Raw genomic sequence first — 9,059 nt, forward strand, 5'->3', positions numbered from 1 at the left:
GGTTTACGATCCGTAAACAGATTTTGTCCATTGGTAAAAAGCACAAGATGGGCCAAGCTACATGCCGCTCTAGAGCTTGTTGATCCGTACCATTGAAATCGAATAGACTGTTCGTTTACGATCTGTAAACAGACTGTGTCGATTCGTAAATAGGGCAAGATATGTCTAGGAAAGGTCTCTGAAAAGGTTGTCGATCCGTACCATTGGTATCGAACAGAGTGTTCGTTTAACATCCGTAAACAAACTGTGTCGATTCGTAAATTGGGCCAGATGTGTCTAGTATAGGCATCTGAAAAGATTGTCGATCCGTACCATTGGTATAGAATGGACTGTTAGTCTACGATCCGTAAACAGACTGTGTCAATTCGTAAATTGGGCCAGATGTGTCTATAGGATAGGCATCTGAAAAGCTTGTCGATCCGTACCATTGGTGTCGAATGGACTGTTCGTTTACAATCCGTAAACAGACTGTGCCGATTCGTAAATGGGGCATGATGTGTCTAGGACAGGTCTCTGAAAAGGTGGTCGATCCGTACCATTGGTATCGGATGGACTGTTCGTTTACAATCTGTAAACAGATTTTGTCCATTGGTAAAAAGAAAATGTGCCAAGCTACAGGCCCGTCTAAATCTTGTCGATCCATACCATTGGTATTGAATGAACTGTTAGTTTACGATCTGTAAACAGATTTTGTCCATTGGTAAAAAGCACAGGATGGGCCAAGCTACGTGGCGCTCTAGAGCTTGTCGATCTGTACCATTGGAATCGAATGGACTGTTCGTTTACAATGCGTAAACAAACTGTGTCGATTCGTAAATAGGGCAAGATATGTCTAGGAAAGGCCTCTGAAAAGGTTGTCGATCCATACTATTGGTATTGGACTGTTAGTTTACGATCCGTAAACAGACTGTGTCAATTCGTAAATAGGGAAGATATGTCTAGGATAGGCCTCTGAAAACTGTTGGTTCACGATCCGTAAACAGGCCGTGTCCATTGGTAACATTACACCATGTGAGTGATGCGAATAAGGTTTGTCCCTGAAAAGGTTGTCGATCGAAAACAATTTATGATAAAGATATGTTTAAATTAATACTGTTCCTTTTCAATAACGGCTGCCCTCCTTATGTCATTGTCAAATGGATTAATTTGTTGCTATAGTAACAAGTCTATTTTAATATTGTAGCTAGAGATTTGGCAGGCGGAAAACGACTTCTTATGATAAATATGAGAGCCCAACATAATTATAACATTTATGAAAGCCATCAAAACAATTCAGAGTTTAAAAACAACATTTGTAACGTTTCGTCTTTAACTTATCTTGTGAAGTTGTGTGCTATATAATGCATTACCATTTTACGGATTTTAATAACAATGCATGTTATATTGCTCGTATTTTTCTTGAGAACGAGGTATATCATATATAATTAGACTATTGTATTGATAGGAATATCTTGGGTATATATCATATATTGAAGTGATATCTAACAGGTTCTTTTAACAACGGCAACGCATGTTTGGATTTCATTCTCCAAGGGAATCTATGACTATGTCTATGCGTATAGCGGTTGGTAAATGAAAGTTTTCCATATATACATGCACAATTTAATCGATTTGATATTGTTGGTGTTTTTTTTTGAGAATGAGGAATGTTAGCTACATATAAAAATTAACACTGATATACAGGCAGTTATCTTGAGTGCTCCATGCATGTATTTAGCAAAGTAAAGCTTTGTGATGTATGACACACATACAATTATTGCATGCAGGGGAACATTGTATGCATGCATGTTGTCATATTATATTATGCAGGTTTTATCGAGAATGCTTGTGTTTGATCGCTTTTATCGAGAATGCGCGTATATCGCTCGTTTTAGAAGAGAGGAGAATGCCACATATACCTATACCTATATATTGTTTCATTTTATTGATAGATATGCATATCTTGTGCGCTATATATATTGCAGTGATATCTTGCGGCTTTTAATAACAACATGTTGTATTGGTCGTATTTTTCTTGAGAACAAGGAATATTATATATCAGTAAATAGTCTATTGTATTGATAAGGCATATCTTGGGTAAAATACATTGAAGCGATATCTAGCGAGTTGTTTTAACAACTTGTGCATTGGTATCGTCCTCAAAAGGGATCTATGCGTATAGCAGAAACGGTGTTATTTACAATTGGTAAATGCACGTTTTCCATTCATACAGTTGGTACGGATGGTACGACAGTCGTTTGGTGTATGGGGATATCGTACTCCACGGGGGGTTAGACATATAGCGGAAACGGTGCTGTGATGAATTTTGCGAATGTACTAATTGCACCAGCAGACAAATTTCCGGTACAAAATGATACTCTTCACCGTCCTGAATCTCTTTAGAGGCAACCTCAGGATCAAAAAGGATATATGATTGCAGCCTTGTATATCTAAAACCATTAGCTCTGTGTTTGATCTTACATATGAATAATGTGCTAGACACTCCGCCTTCTGACAAAGAAAACTAGCAGTATCTCCACAAATGTTCCCAGTGTTATTGATGTACTTGGTGAAAGGTCCAGGGGTATATTCTTCAACTGTAACATACTCAGAATCAATCTTTCTTAAAAACACCTCCTTGTATTTCAGTGTTTGTCCAAAGCATGCCAATAGATCACTTTGCTCAAGCTCCTGATGTAGATGGGCAGCAAAATTTCTAGACAAGTAGTGCATCTGTACCAGCTTTTTATTGTGTTGTTCCACAGTCTGCTTTGTAGCAGTGATATCTTCAGCTGATTTTTCCAAATACCTCTTGACTACCCAGGTTATTTTAGAAAATTCAGCAGCTGATGAAGTGGCTTTAAATGCCTGCAACAAAAAAACCAAAGGGTTCCTTGTCAATCTCAAAATCAATGGGGCGTGGAGTACTAGACCAAGTCATTGAACCCAAGTTGAATAAGTAAATGTCAATCTTTCTTGTTGTTTGGTCTATCTTCTTTCCAAGTTTAAGCATTTCAGGCAAGGCTCCTTGGGACAAACTTACTTGGACAACATGTTTGTTTCGTTGGTTGTGATTTTTGTTCAATAGTTGTTTCCCTTTTTAAAGTGGAGCACTTCTTTTTTGGAGGAGGGGACTTTGGACCAGCAGTAGACTCGTCTATTAATTCAACATTTGACTCTTCTATAAATCGAATGTGGATCACTTTCGAATCTGGAACTTGCTTAAATGATCGGCATGAAGCTCCCTGCTCGCCGGCTACAACGTCACAAGTCATTGATGGGTCAACAACAAAGTGTTTCAGGCAGGCTGCTTTAATAATTTCAATTGTGAGATGTTCAAATTTGAAAGGCACAAATACACGAGCTCCAATCCTTGCGTACTTTTGTGCCTTACCGGACACTTCAGCACTTAACCATTGTACAGTAATAAAGTCGTCATTCAAACCACTTTTCTCATTTTTCTTTGTCTTTTGCTTTAGCTTTCTTTCATTTTATCTTTGAATTTTTTCCATGATGAACCGTTGTCAGTCATGCTTACGCGGTGGCACGAAAAGACAACCTGCGAGCAAAGAGTGCGGGTATACTATGATAGCGCTAGGCTCAATGGACTTTACTTTCAATTTATTTCAATTTTGTTTGATTTGTTTTTTGCTTTTCATCAACTTAGAGTTTTTATTTCATTTTCCTTTGTAATTATTTCATGTTTTACCTCAATTGCTTAGAGTTTATTTATTTATTTATTTTTTAAATTTGAAAAAATTTTTTCTTGAAATTTTGAATGATAGCTGTCGGCCACCATAGTCTCCTCATCTGAACACCCTTTACTACGGAAAGCATCTTGGAGAGACTCCTTTCTTTTCACATTTAAAATAAACGACAAAATTTTTTAAGGCAAATATGTTTTGACTTAACTATAAGCCATCTTCAGTGCGAATTAATAGATTATTGACATTGTGAATTATATAAAGTAGAAATATGATGTATACAAGCGAGGTGATACTTAATGAATAACTAGATTATTTACAAAAATGATTGACAACATAACAGGATACAGAATATGCATACTAAGTGAGACAACACAAAAGACAGAACATAACAACAACAAAAATTATTTATAACTGGAAAATAGTATTAAAATGCTGAACCTGTTTGTTAAGGTCTGGTTTGTGTTTAGGAATATAAAGAGCCTCTTTGAGTTTTAGAGAAACGGAAGTTTTAGCAGTGTCTAAGATAGAAAAGCAGGACCAGGTGTATTTAGAATTGCAGTTAGGGTTTTTTTAGGTGTTTATAGACATGTAAGTTTTTGTCAGTGAAAGTGTGTTTTTTGATCCTTGTGGCAAGATGTCGGGTTGTTTCACCAATATAACAGGAATTACAGCCTGCGCAAGTAAATTTGTATACCACAAGGGATTTTAGATCATTGGGGATTGCGTCCTTAAAGTTGAAAATGTTTTTGATTTTATAAGAAGTGAACACCAGTTTTAGGTTTATGTCACTGCAGAATCGTTTGGCAATGTTGAGAAATTTCTGTTCTGTAATTTGAGAGTAGTGTCCTATGTATGGGAGTCTGAAGTAATGAACATTGGGTTGTTGTTGATCATGCAAATTGGTGTTCAGAGTATTTGTAGTTTGTGAGTTTTGTCTGTTATTGTAAGAGCTAATTGTGCATTTGATCAGATGTTGAGGAAACGCCTTGCGTTGAAGCGTGTTGGTGAGTTCTTTTAGATCGTTATTGAAGCCAACTTTGGAGTTATTGATTTTATAAATGCAATCTATGAGTGTTTTAATGAGACACGATTTGTACCGAAATTACGTAAAGCTAAAAAAGTTGGTCAAAAGGCCGGTGTAAGTTTTTTTGTGATAAACGGAGGTTGAAAACGTAGTAGAAGATTTCTTAATAAGTATATCAAGGAAAGAAATTTTGCCATCTTGTTCCGTTTCGAAAGTGAACCTAATATTATTATGGCGAGAATTAAGATAATCGAAAAAAAGTTTAGCCTCAGTTTCACATGCAAAATGTGTCATCAACATAACGTCGGTAGAAAAGAGGTTTGTTTCCGCTGCAGTTGTTAATCCAATTAGTTTCATGGTCGCCCATGAAAAGATTAGCAAAAACCGGAGCTAGAGGAGAGTCCATAGATACCCCATCAATTTGATCATAAAATAAACCATCAAAGATAAAATGGGTTTGTGATGTAGCCAAGGTAAATAAATGTGTGAGGTCCTTTGTGTTGTTTGAAAAATTAGGGTATTTGGCCGCAATTTCAATAGTCTCATTCAAAGGGATGTTAGTAAAAAGGCTTTCAACATCAAAAGATATAAGGAATCGTCCACTGCTATCAAGTTTAGATAGTTCGTGAACAAACGAGAAAGAATCTTTCCTGATGTAGTCGTCTGGTATAAGAGGGTTGAGCAGAGAACATAAGTATTTAGCTAAATTGTAATTATAAGTATTGACAGAGGAAACTATGGGTCTAAATGGAGGAGAGCTGTTAAGATCGTGGGGTTTATGTAGCTTAGGTAAGCCATAAAACCTAGCTGGTTGATACCCTCTGGGTATGACAGCTTGATAAACCTTATCATCTATTGATCCTTGTTTCTTAAGCCAAGAAACAAGGATCAATGGATGATAAGGTTTATCAAGCTTTCATACATAAATAGAGTTGTGGCCAATGCTGTAGTGACTTTTTTTAGTCCAACGCGGACCGTGGGGGCAACTTTAACAACATCAGCATCAACATTAGTTGCCACTGGGCCACTATCCGTGTCCACATCACACGTGAATGTTTGAAAAAGGTTATAAGAGCTGAAGCTAAAGAACCCATGTATTACAAAACGAATGTATTTGCATATATGCGTCTCATGTATTATAACGTGTGGTCAATGTGCTGTTTAAGAGTTCTGGAATATGTTGTCATTAAAAATATTTTAGCCTTAAATACAGGGAACAAGTGTAAGACCTAGACTGCAGACAACATTAGGGACGCCAGCTGCCTTGCCTTCCAGATACCAACCAACACCCTCGTTCAGTGCTGGTAGTACATCTAGAAGGCAGACTTTAGGAAGTGTTGGTCGCACCAAAACCTGGAATAAAGATATTGTGTGTATTCCAAAAGCAAATGATGACCTGGTGAATACTATAACATATATCTAATCCCCCAAGGTGAAGCTAGAGGCAGGCTTGCAATGAGGGGTCTTGTGGGGAAAATAAGAATAGTCTCAACTTGGTCATCAAGGCAGGTGAGAAAAATTATCTTATTAGTGTATACATTGCATATTTTGAAAGGTTCATCAAAAAAACCTCACAATATTGTTTTCAAACAGGTTGCAGTTGAAATCAGTTCAATTTTTGGTAAGCTATTTGCAGTGGGTGAAAATGATTTATTAGAATTTGACTACCTGATGATTGTGAAAGGCACTAGACGGTTAAAAAGACCAAATGTGTCATCAACATTTGTTTGGAATGGAAAAGATGTTGCTTCACTTGCTGGGCAAGGAAGCCTGTATATACTGGCTAATTCAGTATTGATCAGTGAACATGAAACTGACATGGATGGAACAAATCTATTGGTACTCTATTTCTTATCCCTGTTTGCCAGTTGGTTCTGTTTTGTAAGATGTATGGTTCTTGCATAAAAACCAAGATTCAAATTATTTGATAATTACCTGTAAATTGGGCAGGTAGTCAAAATAATAATATTTTATGATATTTTCCAACTCAAAATTTTTATTATTAGATGGAAGAGTCTGATGACACTTTTGCTGATGCAAGTCCAATACCACAAGCCTTAGTAGCTTCGAATAGCACACAATCTGTTTCACAACGCTCCACCGATGAAATAGAGATACTAGATGAAGTGATTGCCACTCCACAATACAGGCTAGTAGTTGATTTTCATTTAATTTTTTTATTTACTTTAATTACATAATTACAAATGCATGGACATATTGTACTTGGACAGCTATATTTTTTCTGATTCTAGGTCTTATATATCCCTATTGGACTCTGAAGGACACGGTGATAATGATGATAATGATATTTATCTACAGCTGGCCATGGAAGAGAGTGCAAGGTAATCATTTCTCTATAAAAATACTTTGAACTGACTTAAGTGTTTCCTATAAAATTATTACTAATATTCTCTTTTGCTCAGGGATGCTCGTCAACCTTCAGAGTTTGAAAACATTAAAGATATCCCCACTGCTCATTGCAGTAAAGTAATGACTCCAAATGAAGATGGTAGGCAAAATTATCTCAATGTGAGATGTGACCATGTACTGAAAGATGGCGTAAACAAAATTGATAGATTAACCTTTGCACTGAAATTGGTGATTTTGGTGAAATTTGCTGACGATGATGGGAACAGCGAAGGTGCTGTTGATACTGGTGGACCTACACAAGAATTCTTTCGACTTGCTCTTAACGAGAAGTTTACCAAAGCAAACACTTTTCAGGGAAGAGATGGGAATAAAGTTGTAGTTAATAACATACAAGGTGAATACATTGGAAACATTTAGCGTGACATCTTAATGATTCCATTATAATACTTTTAAAACTGACATAGAACACACATTGACATGTTAATTCTCATTTAGTCTTGGCAAAAGGACTTTATCGAAGCTATGGCAAGATTCTAGCATTGTCGCTATTAAATGGTGGAAAAGCTTGCCGCTGTCTTTGGAAAAGTGTTTACAACTTCATTGTTGATAAAACAGCAGTACCTACTATTGAAGATATTCCCTGCCTGCATGTTAGGGAAATTTTATTGCAGGTATAATAAAACAGCTTACATGGTTGATGTTACTGAAATGTGAATGTTTCACATACGTCTTACACACCTTACAGGTTAAGAACTCTCAAACTGAAGAAGAGTTCAAAAATGTAATAAACAATGACACAACGATGGAGCTTCTGAGTTCGTGTGGTTTCACATCAATCCCAAAATATGAAAAAAAGGACGATCTGATGAGAATGATTGCCAAGTATGAAGTTTTCGATAAACCAAGAAGTGCACTAGAACAATTCAAAGAAGGCTTAAACACACTTTGTGTTCTTGATCTAATGAAGCAATATCCAGCAGAGTTTGAAAATGTAATTTGCTATGATCCTGAGGGTAACAAGCTCAGTGCAAATTTCGTTGATAGCATCTTCACTCCAATTTTTGATGCAGTCGGAAGTAATAAGAGGATCAAACAGGAAATTATTTTGATGCACTGGAGGGATTACTTACAGGATGCAGAAGGTGAATACAAAAGAAAAGACATATTTTTGAAAACAAGATATATTTTTCATTTTATTTTTTACTATATACTCATTTATAGGTGGCCACACAAATGTGTCCTTAAAGGAAATATTGGTTTTTGCTACTGGAGCTGATGAGGTGCCACCATGTGGTTTTGACCAGAATTTTGGGAAGACCAATGACCAAGAGGAAATACATGTGCCAACTCAATCAGCTTGGCATTATGTCCAGGCAAAGATGAAATATCTTATGATGAGTTTAAGGAATTCATGGATGATAGAATTCAAAATTCACCTGGTTTTGGACGAGCATAAGACTTTTTGATGGGAATGTTATTTTTACATACTAGAAATACATGCATGCAGCAACCCCTCGCTATTTCAAACCAATTATACAATTTCCTGAGTTAACCTGACCCAAACTTATATTATGAAATGACACAAAACTCAAATCAGTCCTATTATATTTTACCGAGTATATTATAGCTAATGCTTCCATCATTCAATACAAAAATAATCATAAAGCTAGTGTAAACATTGCCCATTCAATTTTGCTGCATTATACCATGCCAGCAATTAAGTAACGGTTTAAAATCGAAGTTTCAAACGATTAAAACAGTACAAAATCTTCACAGACAAAGAAAAAACTTCAAATGTTATTTTATTCTGTAATTGCAGTCGACGCCGGCGGCTAAAAGTTTTATACTTTATAAATATAGTGTGTATTTTTGATACCAAAATTCAAATTACATTTTCAAAAACACTTTTTGAAGTTAAAGCAAAGGTGTAATAGCCTTTCACAGGTTTATGCGTTTGCATAAAAAGCTGAAAAATTTAC

This window comes from Dendronephthya gigantea, unplaced genomic scaffold, assembly GCF_004324835.1.
Source record: "Dendronephthya gigantea isolate DGI-Jeju-01 unplaced genomic scaffold, DenGig_1.0 000119F, whole genome shotgun sequence".
Lineage (NCBI taxonomy): Eukaryota > Metazoa > Cnidaria > Anthozoa > Malacalcyonacea > Nephtheidae > Dendronephthya > Dendronephthya gigantea.